General features: G+C 41.6%; 1 protein-coding gene across 1 annotated transcript in view; it reads left to right on the forward strand.

The window, feature by feature from the left end:
* The window catches only part of UBAC2 (UBA domain containing 2), a 164855-nt gene that overhangs the window by 65848 nt on the left and 84801 nt on the right, over positions 1 to 14206 (forward strand). The gene's annotated exons all lie outside the window — the stretch shown is intronic.

Here is a 14206-nt window from a genome sequence, read left to right on the forward strand (position 1 = left end):
TAACCCACACCCTGGAGGAGGCAGTGACCTATGAAGCTTGTTGAGATCTTTTGACTAGGTAGAATATTTCTAGTCGTTGACTGAAATAGCTTTGGTTGAGGCTATCAGTAAAAATTTGTTTCAAAGAAGTTTAACATCTGTTTTCATTTCTGCTTTTGTCAGTTGCTTTGCTACTCAATTCCTTTATTTTAGCTTGTCTTCCTCTTAGGACCTAAAATATTTAAGTACATGTCAAAATTTCCAGTTTGATGGGAAATATGTTTTATTGAAACAGAAATGAAGATGTTAAGAACTTTAGGCTAGGACGGTGAAAAGTTTAATGTTGTTAATCAGGCTAGATGACAGCAGAGTAGATAATACTGAAGGGAACTCAGTCTGGTTCTAGTCAAGATTCACTTCCTGTTCTTGTTTATCGTTGGAAAGCTGTACCTTATGAAGATTTTAGACTCAGATCATTGTATTATTCTAAGAAAAAAATTTCAAAATGCTCACCACGTCTTGGTAACCATAGCAAGATATGTAACACAAGAAAATAATCTCATATCTATCTCAGGGTTGAGTTTTTTCTGGTATATGGTATACCTTGAGTTTGGAAATATCTAATTTGCTTCTGTTATCTGAGGTCAAAGGAAAAAACGGCTTTCTGAATTACAAGACACAGGCACGCCTGTTAGTTTAAGTAATAGAACCAACACTGGTTTATTTAGTAGAAAGAGGGTTTATTATTAAAGTAGTTCAGAGACTACTTGGGGGAGGGCAAAAATCCAGTCTTGGTTGCAATGAAACCATAATTAATACTTAAATTGATCCCTTCCCATTGAGGGAAGGTTGTTTGCCTACTTAACGTTTTATATTGACTTGTAGAACATAAGATTCATGAAGGTAACTTGGTCTGTATTGTTTTCAATTCTTGCATCCTGGTGCCACAAACAGTAGGAGGCCCTTAATAGATAATTTTTGTATAAATACGAGATAAAGCATGTGTTCATTAGTATGAGCAACAACATGGAGAGAAAGTACAATAGTGTTGAAATGTTAATATTATACATTCTATTGGGAGACTTTTTTGGCAGCAAAATAAGCTCTTTTTCTTTAGTAATTTTGACCAATAAATATTAAATGACTATTTTGTACCATAGAGCCCTGTTTTACATATGTTCCTTTTAAATGAACACCCATGGCAGTCTTGCAAGAGTAGTAGATATTGATACGGTTGTATCCTTCATGAGAAAGTGGAGGGTCTGAGAATTGATTTAATCATCAGGCTCACAACTATTTAAGTGACAGAGCCTAGATTGAAATCCATGCCTGTCTGACTCAACACAAACATGTCCCTCTGTGCAACAGAGCCTTAATGCCACTTTCCTTTTTCTTTTTTTTTTTTTAAGGTTAAAAAAGTGCAATTAATGGTCACCTGTATAAATTCATCAAACTGAAACTTCCTTTTTGGATTTTCAACTACAGTGTTGCAAATGTTTGTAAAAATGTTAGTCTTCTAAGGGCAACTTTTATGATTACATTCAAGTTTTGCTGCTAAATGAGAAGTAAAAAAATAATCCACCATGGAATGATATGTGTAAAGGCACCAATTATGCAATACTCCAGTTATTTAGCTTTTAAATTTCATTTTAAGTTGACGTTGTCATTGTTCAGTTGCTAAGTCATGTCCGACTCTTTGCGACCACATGGATTGCAGCATGCCAGGCTTCTCTGTCCTCCACCATCTCTTGAAGTTTGCTCCTACTCATGTCCACTGAGTCAGTGGACCATCCAACCATCTCATTCCTTTTCCTCCTGCCCTCAATCTTTCCCAGCATCAGGGTCTTTTCCAGTGAGTTGGTTCTTCAAGTTAGGTGGCTGAAGTATTGGAGCTTCAGCTTCAGCCTCATTCCTTCCAATGAATATTCATGGCTGATCTCCTTCAGGATTGACTGGTTTGATCTCTTTGCTGTCCAAGGGACTCTCAAGAGTCTTCTCTAGCACCACACTTTGAAAGCATCAGTTCTTCGGCACTCAGTCTTTTTTATGGTCCAACTCTCACATCTATCTGTGACTACTAAGAAAAACCATAGCTTTGACTATACGGACCTTTGTCAGCAAAATGATGTCTCTGCTTTTTAATGGGTTGTCTAGGTCTGTCATAGCTTTCCTTCCAAGGAGCAGGCATCTTTTAATTTCATGGCTGCAGTCATCATCTACAGTGATTTTGAAGCCAAGAAAATAAAATCTGTCACTGCTTCCACTTTTTCCCCTTCTATTTGCCATTAAGTGATGGGACCAGATGCCACGATCTTAGTTTTTTGGATGTTGAATTTTAAGCCATCTTTTTCACTCTCCTCTTTCATCCTCATCAAGAAGCTCTTTAGTTCCTCTTCACTTTCTGCCATTAGAGTGGTATCATCTGCATATCTGAGGTTGTTAATATTTCTCCCAGCAATCTTGATTCCAGCTTGTGATTCATTATTTTAATTTAATAGACAGAAAAACAAAACCAAAAAACAATGCTGTTTCTCTTCAGAGCTCCCTAATGCTATCACTGTGTTCTATACTTTAAAAAAAAAAAATTCTGAAATAATTCAGGCCTTATAGGAAGGTCATAAGAATAGGACCCTAAACTCAAATGCCCTAATTGTTAGCGTTTTTTATGTTTGTTTTGCCATTTTCCCTCTCTCTCTCTCTATATATATATATATATATTTTTTTTTTTTTTCCTGAATCATCTGAGAGCAAGTTGTCGATGTAATGCCCTTTATCCCTGAATACCTCAGTATATATTACCATAAAATTAACAATTGGACAGTTTTATAGCAAAAGAAGAAAAAGAAAAGATGGCCATGGACTTCTCGGAATTACAGCTTGTGTTTCATTGATATGTCCCTTTACTCTTTTATCTGGGACAGTCTTCATTCTGTCTTTATCTCCTGTGATCTTGGCATTTTGAAGAGTATAAGCTAGTATTACTTTATAGAAGATGGTACTGATTTTAATAATGTAGTAAAATTAAAGTTTTTGAAGGCAGCATTAGATGAAAATAATTTGTGCTTCCGTGTTTCTCTTGGTATAATCTGTTAGAACTTTTTATTTTGAAAAATTTCAATCACAGAGGCAGAGAGAATAATAAAATGAGCCCTGTGCTTATTTTATTGCTCCGTCATGTCTGACTCTTTGTGCTCCCATGGACTGTCGTCCGCCAGGCTCCTCTGCCCATGGGGATTCTCCAGGCAAGAATACTGGAGTGAGTTGCCATGCCCTCCTTCAGGGAATCTTCCCAACCCAGGGATTGAACCCAGGTCTCCTGCATTGCAGGCGAATTCTTTACCGTCTGAGCCACCAGGGAAGCCCTCTCCTCCAGGGGATCTTCCCAACCCAGGATATTTCCCACATTGCAGGCAAATTCTTTACCATCAGAGCCACTAGGGAACCCAAAATGAGCCCTAGAACCCAGAAATAATAGTGAAAATTTTTGCCTCCCTTCCCTATTCTTTTTCTGGTTCCTTAAAAACTAAATACTTTCAGACATTTTGTTTCCGTTTTTGGACATCCTAATCAAGTGGAAGTTGCTTAGTCATGCTCTTTGACCGGATGGGCTGTAGCCTGCCAGGCTCTTCTATCCATGGAATTTTCCAGTCAGGAATACTGGAGAGGGTTGCTATTCTGTTCTCCAGGGGATCTTCCTGATCCAGAGGTTGAACCCAGGGGTCCTGCATTGCAGGCCACAAGGGAATATTCCATATTTAAGGAAGGTCTGAAAAGTAGTGACATTTGCTTATAGAAACATATTACTTTAACCTAACAAAATTATTTATAATTCCTTAATAATTCCTTATTATATACTACCAAAACTATATTCAGATTTCTCCTATATTCATTTTTTCTCTTTGAAAAAGCCCTTTACATTTGGTTTTGCATTTGGTTATGGTATCTCTTAGCTTTCTCTTTTTTTAATTAGACACTCCTTCTTCCCATTTGGTAGAAAGCTTTAATATTTGTTGTGGTATAGTGAATAAGCCTGGATTGTCTTGCTCTTTATCTTTTCCAGGGTCCTCTTAGTGTGTATCCACAGAAAACAGAGGTTGAAAAACTTAATGCTATCTTTCTCATACTCCCTTGCATCCAGAGTTCTGCCGATGATTTAGGGTCTTGTGCAGTTTGAATTCAGTGAGCTGAATTCAGTGTAAGCTGAGGCAGTAGCATTTGAGATTTCCGTTTTGGTGGTCCATTTCCACAGACCCCACAGGGCCCTGGAGGTTATAGTTCAGACTACTTACTGCTCCCTAGACTGTGTTGAAATGATGTAATGACTTCCTTATTCCCAACATCCTGACTGTGGCAGAGGAAGCAGTGTTCATGGTAGACCAGTCCTTATGTGTTGCTTTAGAGTCTGTTCCTGGACACCAAGCCTGGATCTACCCTTCTGGCCCTTTTAAAAATTTTACAAACGCCTAGTTTTGTAAAGTAAATTTTCTCTTGCCCGAAACAGCTTGAAAGGTTTCTATTATCTGTAGGTGAACCTTGGCTGACAGTATTGGTAATCAAAAGAACGTAAGTTTTATCTTTGACTTCAGATGTATATGTCCAGAGCAACATACCCGTATCTGAAGCATGCAGATTTGAACTGGAACGTGGTTTAAGGGAAAGGAAGCAGCTTTTTGCCTGTGTATATGTGTGTGTGTGTGTGTGTGTGTGTGTGTGTGTGTGAAAGCCCGACAATCTTTTCATGCGGATATCTGGTATAACCTGTTCTTTGCTGGTGACTTTGTCACAAAAAGCCATTTCTTACTAGGATTTCTCATAGGTCCATTGAGACTACCCTTCCCTGCCCTCTTGAGGTATGAACGTGGCCCCATGTGTCTCATTCCCGTCTTCCCACGTGACTTGGGTTGTGTGGCTCAGTGGTAAGAGATGGAGACCAGCAGCCGTGTGACCACCACCTGCCCCTCTGACTCATCCCTGAATTTCTGCCTCCACCCCTGTTGTCCCAGCAGTATGGGAAATATATTGGAGACTATACTCAACAATTTAAAAAATTTATGACAAAATTTCAAAGATACGTGAATGCAGAGAGGACAATATAACGAAAGACTACCGTGTACCCATCGCCTTCTCAGCATTTTGTCAAAGACCAAACTTCAAATAGTTCGACAGTTGGGTCCCTTATGGGACACTTTTTCTTCCTTTCTCTTTTCCACTTTACTCTTGCTTCCTCATCTCTTCATGGCCAAGGCCTACAGTATTTCTCAGCCTGCCCCTGCCACCAGCTGACCAGCCCCTGCCCAGGTCTCTCCCCTAGGGATCTTGCCCTCCTCCCAGAGTCTCCCTTCCTTGGGTCTCTGGGGACCTGAGCGTGTGGGTGCAGGCACCATCCATGCCCAGTCAGGTCGAGCCCTTTCCAGATTGTTGGAACTCACACCAGGGACTGTGTTGAATTACAAGATATGGTACACCAGTAATATAGTTTGCGTTGATTTTTTAAAACCCTGATACTGGCAATGACCCCATATATTTTTACTATATATTTTAAAAAGCAGATATTTCACTCCAGGACTTAAGGGGAAAATTGTGGAACTCAAACAGTGAGAACACATCAAAATGTTACTTTTTTTAGAGTAGGATTAAAACCTTTTTCAGCCTCCGTGTAGTTTCGTTTTGACGCATTTTTTTTCTTCTCAAAACCTGCATGGGAAAGTCATTCTTATAAGATATGGAAACCAGAAATAAATGTTCTCACACTGAAAAAACTGTTAAAAGCCAATCAAAAATTACTTGAGTTCTTGGTTCAGACCCATTGTAGTACCATGCAGGACAGAAGGGTTCCCGCCCAGACATGGCTGGCAGTTTACTCAAGTAGACAAGACATCCAAATACCACTGTCAGCAATGAGAAGCAGCGTAGCAAGTGTGCAAATAAAGAGGAAGCGGAAATCTTTACAATTTGGGGGGCAGATAAGCAATTGAAAAGTAAAATAATATCTGGATCTGCATTATCAGGAACAGATTAAATGAGCATAATCATCTGTTGCCTCTGTGTATAGGGAAGAAAAGGGAAAGATAGTGGCATGCCTCTTATACTCTCATCAGAAAACTTTTTGTTTTTTTTTTTTGGAAAAGAAGTCTTGATTTATTTAAATGCCATTACAGTTTCCAATTTAAAATATTTTCCAGGATTAGTATTTCCTGGAAATACCATAATGTAATATGGTATAATGGTATAATACCATAATGTATTAGTTATCTGTTGCTGCCTAACAGACTACCACACACAAGAATAAAACCTCTCCTCCACCATACTTGAATAGTACTAATCATAATAAGGGAATTCTGAGGAGGCTTTAGGGGTAGAGTCCACCTGCCAGTGCAGGAGGTGTAAGAGATACGGGTTCATTCCCTGGGTCGGGAAGATCCCCGGGAGGAGGGCATGGCCATCCACTCCAGTATTCTTTCCTGGAGAATCCCATGGACAGAGGAGCCTGGCGGGCTACATACAGTCTGTAGGGTCGCACAGAGTGGCAGATGACTGAAGCAACTTAGCTCACACACAAACACAATCGTAATATGGACAGAGAATGGTAAAGGCCTGACAGAAGCAGAAGAGATGAAGAAAAGGTGGTGAGAATACAAACGATCTGTACAGAAACGGTCTCAATGACCCAGATAACCGTGATCATGTGATCACTTATGTGGAGCCAGGCATCCTTCAGTGTGAAGTCAAGTGGGCCTTAGGAAACATTACTACAAATAAAGCTAGTGGAGGTGATGGAATTCCAGTTGAGCTATTTCAAATCCTAAAAGATGATGCTGCGAAAGTTCTGCCCTCAATATGTCAGCAAATTTGAAAGATTTAGCAGTGGCCACAGGACTGGAAAAGATCAGTTTTCATTCCATTACCAAAGAAGGGTAATGCCAAAGATTGTTCAAACTACCGGACAGTTGTGCTCATCTCACATGCTATTAAGGTTATGCCCAAAATCCTTCAAGCTAGGCTTCAGCAGTACATAAACTGAGAACTTACAGATGTACAATTCAGTTCAGTTCAGTCGCTCAGTTGTGTCCAACTCTTTGCGACCCCATGAATCGCAGCTCATGAGGCCTCCCTGTCCATCACCAACTCCCGGAGTCCACCCAAACCCATGTCCATTGAGTCGGTGATGCCATCCAATCATCTTATCCTCAGTTGTTCCTTTCTCCTCCTGCCCTCAATCTTTCCCAGCATCAGGGTCTTTTCAAATGAGTCAGCTCTTTGCATCAGGTGGCCAAAGTATTGGAGTTTCAACTTCAACATCAGTCCTTCCAGTGAACAAGCTGGGTTTAAAAAAGGCAGAGGAACCAGAAATCAAGTTGCCAACATCCGTTGGATCATAGAGAAAACAAAGGAATTCCAGAAAAACATCTACTTCTGCTTCAGTGACTATGCAAAAGCCTGTGCATAACCTGTGCATTGACTGTGCAGATCACAACAAACTGTGAAAAACTTCTTAAAGAGATGGGCATACCAAGCCACCTTATGTGTTTCCTAAGAAACCTGTTTGCAGGTCAAGAAGCAACAGTTAGAACCTTATATGAAACAACTGACTGGTTCAGTATTGGGAAAGAAGTACGGCAAGGCTGTATATTGCAACCCTGCTTATTTAACTCTATGCAGAGTATGTCATGAGAAATGCCAGACTGGATGAATCACAAGCTGGAATCAAGATTGCTGGGAGAAATAACAACCTCAAATGCAGATCATACCGCTCTAATGGCAGAAAGTGAAGAGGAACTAAAGAGTCTCTTGACGAGAGTGAGAGAGGGGAGTGAAGAAACGGGCTTAAAACTCAACATTCAGAAAACTAAGACCATGGTATCCGGTCCCATCACTTCATGGCAAATGAAGGAGAAAAAGTGGAAGCAGTGACAGAGTTTTTTTTCTTGGGCTCCATAATCACTGCAGATGGTGACTGCAGCCATGAAATTAAAAGATGCTTGCTCCTTGGAAGGAAAACTATGACAAACTTAGTGTGTTAAAAAGCAGAGATATCACTTGGCCAACAAAGGTCTGTATAGTCAAAGCTATGATTTTTCCAGTAGTTGTGTATGGATGTGAGAGTTGGATCATAAAGAGGGCTAAGCACAGAAGAATTGATGCTTTCAAATTGTGGTGCTGGAGAAGACTCTTGAGAGTCCCATGGACAGCACAGAGGTCAATCCTAAAGGAAATCAATCCTGATATTCATTGGAAGGATTGATGTGGAAGCTGAAGTTCCAGTACTTTGGCCACCTCATGTGAAGAGCTGATGATTGGAATATACTCTGATGCTGGTAAAGATTGAAGGCAAAAGGAGAAACAGGTGGCAGAGGATGAGATGGTTAGATAGCATCATTGACTCAGTGGACATGGATTTGAGCAAACTCTGGGAGATAGTGGAGGACAGGGAAGCCTGGTGTGCTACAGTCCATGGGGTCGCCAAGAGTCAGACACAACTTAGTGACTGAATAACAGCAACAATCATATAATGTCCTCAACTACCATTTGATGACCTGTGGTTTGTGTGTGTATGTGTGTGTGTGTGTATAATTTTTAAAATTTATTTATTCATTTATCGCTTTGCTGGGTCTTCGTTGCTGCCTGAGGGCTTCCTCCAGTTGTGGCCAGTGGGGACTGCTCTCTAGTTGCGGTGCGTGGGCTTCTGGTTGCGGTGGCTTCTCTTATTGTGGAGCACAGGCTCTAGGGCATGCAGGCTTCAGTAATTGCAGTGTGTAGTCTCAGTAGTTGTGGCACACAGGCTTAGTTGGCCCTCAGCATGTGGGATCTTAGTTCCCAGACCAGGGATCAAACCCATGTCTTCTTCATTGGCAGGTGGATTCTGAACCACTGGACCACCAGGGAAATCCCAACATATATTTCTTTGAGCATTATCTCTATGCAAGGTGCTGTGCTCAAAGCTACCCAGAATGGAAAGAAGATTCAAGATCTCTGCCCTAATGGGGCTTATGTTTAAACTGAAGGATATAAGAGTGATGCATGTAAAATAACAGACCACAGGCTGTGCGATGGTTGGCAGAGAGCGTACATGTCACGTAGTGCTGTTATTTCATTGATAAGATAACGGAAATCTAGAAAGGCTAAAAGACTTGACAAGAGGTGATGTAGCTGATACACAGTCAAACCAGAACCAGGTTTCCAGGCCATTGTGTTTTTTCTCTTCTTTTGTGGCAAGATAATTTTTGTCTAAAGTTAAAACTGTATGGCATAGGCTATGTGAAAGCCAAATAAGTTGAGGAAAGGGAAGATGGGTGGCTTTGAGTAGTCAAAGGAGAATGAAAGGAGGAGGTACAGTTAGAATGTGAGTGTAAAGAATGAATGGCAGAAGCAGGAGAATCCAACCAAGAGGACCAAGTATTTGTCATATTCATGGGGTAGACCAGCTATCTTGAGAGGTACTTATTGAGCAATGAAGAACAGTGAGGTAGCAGACGCTTGAAAGTGTGAGAGAGGAACTTGCACTTCATGCGGTCCATGATGGGGAACTACTCTCAATCCTGGAGCATGAAATGACATGATGAAACTGGGATTAGGGAAGATTACATCTGTTTGCTGGGAGAACTGCATAGAGGGCACATTCTTTTCTTACCCTTGGTGTATGGGTCGGTGTGTTGATTAGTCTCCGTTGTGGCTTCAAATTAGCCCTGAGGTCTCAGTGGCTGAATATAAATGCATCTCTCATTTGCACTACTTTGTCAACACAGTTGGATGGAGTATGGGCTGGGGAGTTCTCCATTTACTCATTCAAGGACCCAGGCTGACAGAGGTCCCGCATCTAGAACCTCTCTGGTTCCCACTGCCAAAGAGTGGTGTGGGAGGTTCGTCACTACTGTCCAAAGCTCCATGTAGGAAGGGACCTACATCGTTTTTTCTGGCCAACCCATTGGCTGGAGGTAGTCACATGTGCCACAACAGAAAGTTGAGAATATCCAGTGAGCAGTAAGTGTCTCTTCCAAGGCTGTCTGAGGACCTGGCATATACTTCTACTTGCTTAAAAGAGACAGTGTAGTGATAATGAGTGACAGACCTTGGAGCCAGACTGTAGAGTCAAGAGCCTGTCTCCCCTGCTTGTTAGTTGTGTGGCTCTGGGTAATTGACTGAACTTCTCTAGGGCATAATTTCCTCATCTATAAAACAGGGATAGTAATGGGACCAGGAAAAGGAAATGACAACCCACTCCAGTATTCTTGCCTAGAGAATCCCGTGGACAGAGGAGCCTGGTAGGCTGTTGTCCATAGGGTCGCACAGAGTCAGAAGCGACTTAGCATGCATGCATGCATTGGAGAAGGAAATGGCAACCCACTCCAGTGTTCTTGCCTGGAGAATCCCAGGGACGGGGGAGCCTGGTGGGCTGCCGTCTATGGGGTCGCACAAAGTCGGACACGACTGAAGTGACTTAGCAGCAGCAGCAGCAATGGGACCAGCCTTGAAGAATTATTGTAGGCTTGAATACATATAAAGCCTATCTCATACCATGTTACTGTTAGCAATTGTTTAGCATGGTTTTTGTTATCAATCTACTGACTTCCGGTGTAGCACCTGAAAGGAAGGCCAAAGTGGCTGGCTTCAGGGAGGGGAGCAGTAGGCAAGACGTTGTAGTCATTTAGGTGTGTGATGCCAGCGTCCAGCCTAGGATGCTGATTTGGGGCAAAGAAAAGATGGGCAAGAGTGAGTTCTGGAGGAGAAAATGAAAGCAGGGCTTACTGGCCAAATACCGTGGATGAGAGACAATGATCAGGTGTGGGACTGAGGGACTGGAGCTTGAGAAGCAGAGAAATTAGGGTGCTCCCACAGGGAAAGAAGATAAGCTGAAAGTTCGACGTGGTGTTGGGGCATGTCCGAGGCCCAGGAAGCCACAGGAAGCAGAGGAATGGAGCCATCTCTTAATGAACGTAGTTCTGTAGGTGGTGAAAACCTTGTGCTCCCAGTCGCACTACCCTGGGGCCACAGGGTTTGGATCGAGCTCCCAGCTCCACGTCTCCATGGCCTGGCACTCCAGTCTCCTCATCAGCAAAATAAAGTTATGTGTGTGCACTTAGTCACTCAGTCGTGTCAGACTCTTTGCGACCCCCATGGACTGTAGCCTGCCAGGCTCCTCTATCCATGGGATTTTCCAGGCAAGAGTACTGGAGTGGGTTGCCATTTCCTCCTCCAAGGGATCTTCCTGACCCAGGGATTGAACCCCCCGTCTCCTGCACTGGCAGGAGGATTCTTTACCACTGAGCCATGTGGGAAGCCCCAGATAAAGTTCTACCCACCCCTTAAAGGAGTGAGGATTGAGGGAGGTAATGCCTGTCAGGTACTCGAAAGCGGTGTGTAGCAAACAGTCAGCAGTTGTTCCTTCTCAGCTAATTGAACTTTCAAATGAATAGAAATCTGAGGATTATTTTTTAAGTGACCAGTTCTTCAGAGTTTAGTGTAAAGCAAACGTCCAGTGACATCAGTTCTCCTGAACGCTAGTCACCCCCAGATTCCAAAACATGGGCTGTGTTGTCACCAGATCAACTCTTCATTTTTTCACTCTTAATAGTCCAATGAGCAGATGTTTTTAGCTTTGCAAAGAATAACAAATTACAGTGGGCTAAGAGTGACCAAAATAGACCATTTTAAAAGTTTATTTAAGAGCCGAGCTTCCTCTTTTAAGGTTGCCTGGTACTTTTTAGTGATCAGTAGGAGTCACTGCCCTTGCCTCTTGAAATTTAAAGTTGTTTTCAAGCAGAACATATTTCTATAACTAAATATGAACTGGCTTCTTGGGAAATTAGTTCTGTTCTTAATATATCTGCTTTAAATTGCAGGGTCTTTGAGAAGCCCTGTCTTCAATTACACAATTACATATTCTCTAGCATATGTAACTTCTTTTTCATTTCCCAAAAAAATTAAGAACTTTGGAGATCTTTCAGTAGGGCTTTAGTATTTTGTTGGTAATAGTACAAAACAGGTGCTATTCAGTTCCATGGGTATCTGAGAGACTTCTTTGGCCCAGGCTGGGACCAGGTGCTGTGTATCTGACCTACAACACCTGCATCCTCGGGGAACTCACAGCCGGAGCGTGCTGTCTTCCAGCTCTTGGTTATTTGTCCTGTTGAAGGGTTAGCTAACCTGCTGGCCTGTAATTAAACCTGCCTTCTCATACTTTTTTTCTGAGTCTGTGTGCTTCAGTTCTTTTTATGACTGGGACATGAAGTTAGGGTTACGTTCCTGTTGCTCCTTGTCTCTGAATTTACCAGGTTCCTTTCCTTAATTTAGATTTCTTTATAAAGTGTGGGCAATACAGTCTGTTCATCCTGTTTCATAGATTGTGAAAAGGAAGACATTACACAATTCCTGGACCAGTTGCACTCTTCATATATACCTGATGTCATTTCTAAAATCTAACCTTTACTGTTCTGTACTATCCTATATTGTCACTGAAGAGTCTGCGTGTTTATACTGACTTAAGCTAAGTAGCTTTGAGAATTTGTTTTTTTTTTAATTAACCAAATGATCCTTTTAGAAATAAAAATAAAACTGTGGAAGAGGAAGTATGGTTAGCTGCCTTGTAGCTATCAGCTTCAGAGAAGGCACTGGTGACCCACTCCAGTACTCTTGCCTGGAAAATCCTGTGGACGGAGGAGCCTGGTAGGCTGCAGTCCATGGGGTCGCTAATAGTTGGATACGACTTAGTGACTTAAGTTTCACTTTTCACTTTCATGCGTTGGAGAAGGAAATGGCAACCCACTCCAGTGTTCTTGCTTGGAGAATCCCAGGGACGGGGGAGCCTTGTGGGCTGCCGTCTATGGGGTCGCACAGAGTCAGACACGACTGACGCGACTTAGCAGCAGCAGCAGCTATCAGCTTTCTTAGATGTTTTCTTCCTACCTCCCTGTTATTATTTAAAATTGTTAATAATATATCACCTGGTCAATGCAGAAGGACTTATAGTTTGTGATTTTCACATAATGTGTGGTATATAAGGCCACCTCCTTTTTTCCTGTAACAGAATACAAATATTATACATCATTGTCCCTGTTTTCCAAGGTTACCTACTCCCGAGGGAAATGCATAGGAAATAAACCTGAAGCCAACTAATAATACAAGATAGTGCTCCAAGGCCATGTAGGAACCATGGCTTCATGAATGAAATAGGCAATAAGGGCCTTTCAAAGGACAAGGAATAACTGGGTTTGATTAGAGTACATACCTTTTTAAAAAAGATTAATTGGAGGTAGGTTTAAAGTTTACCTTTTTGGCTGTATGGCTCCTGATCATCGGATAAAATCGTGTATATAGACTTGTGGTATAGTAGAAGGAGGAGGCAGAAGACTGTTCTGAAAAAAGCGTGTTATTCCTTCATCAAGTGACATAGATATTTACTGTCTTGTTTGAAGGATCTTAAGAACTGACCCCGTTAGCACAAAGAGGACTCTCTCATCTGCTATGAAACAGTATGTTGGCTCATACAAACAGTAGTCTGTGCTGGAACACAGTCATACAACTTGTGTGCCATAAAGATGCTCTGAAATTCAGGAAGCTTTTGTTTCTAGTTTTCATTTGGCTACTTTCACAATGGTTTCTCTTTGGGAATCAAACTCAAATGTCTACATAAGTGCTACCTTGCATAAAGTGTAGTATTTTGCCCTTTTTCTTCTTCACTTGGAAAAATTTATAGATGAAGGAAAGGCCCTAAGTTCCTGACTTCTATCCATATGGTCATCTATCTCCCTAAGGAGTCACAAAGACCAGTGGCTATTTTTGACAATGGCTTTAAGGTATCTGTGAAATTAACACAATACAAATCTGAAAGTACACAGTAAATGATATTGAATCAACCATTAAGATTAGTTTTCTTACAGGATAAAATCTGAAAGTGAGTAAGGTAAGACTTTTAAAAGAAAGTATTTTCAGGATATAAAGCCTAATAAAAATTTTCAGTATGACCCATCATATACCATTTCATTTCTTTAGTTATCAAATGTGGAGTCATTGCTAGCATAGGTACTGTCTTAAGGTAGTTGAGGGATCCAGTAAAGCAAATCTGAGCCGGCAGATGGGTTACTGTACTTGGGGAGGCCATGCTACTTGTAAAGAAAGTGTTAGTTGCTCAGTCATGTCCGACTCTGTGCAACCCTGTGGACAGAGGAGCCTGGTGGGCTACTGTCCTTGGGATTCTCCAGGCAAGAATACTGGAGTGGGTTGCCATTCCCTT

Source organism: Muntiacus reevesi, chromosome 11 (genome assembly GCF_963930625.1).
Source record: "Muntiacus reevesi chromosome 11, mMunRee1.1, whole genome shotgun sequence".
NCBI lineage: Eukaryota > Metazoa > Chordata > Mammalia > Artiodactyla > Cervidae > Muntiacus > Muntiacus reevesi.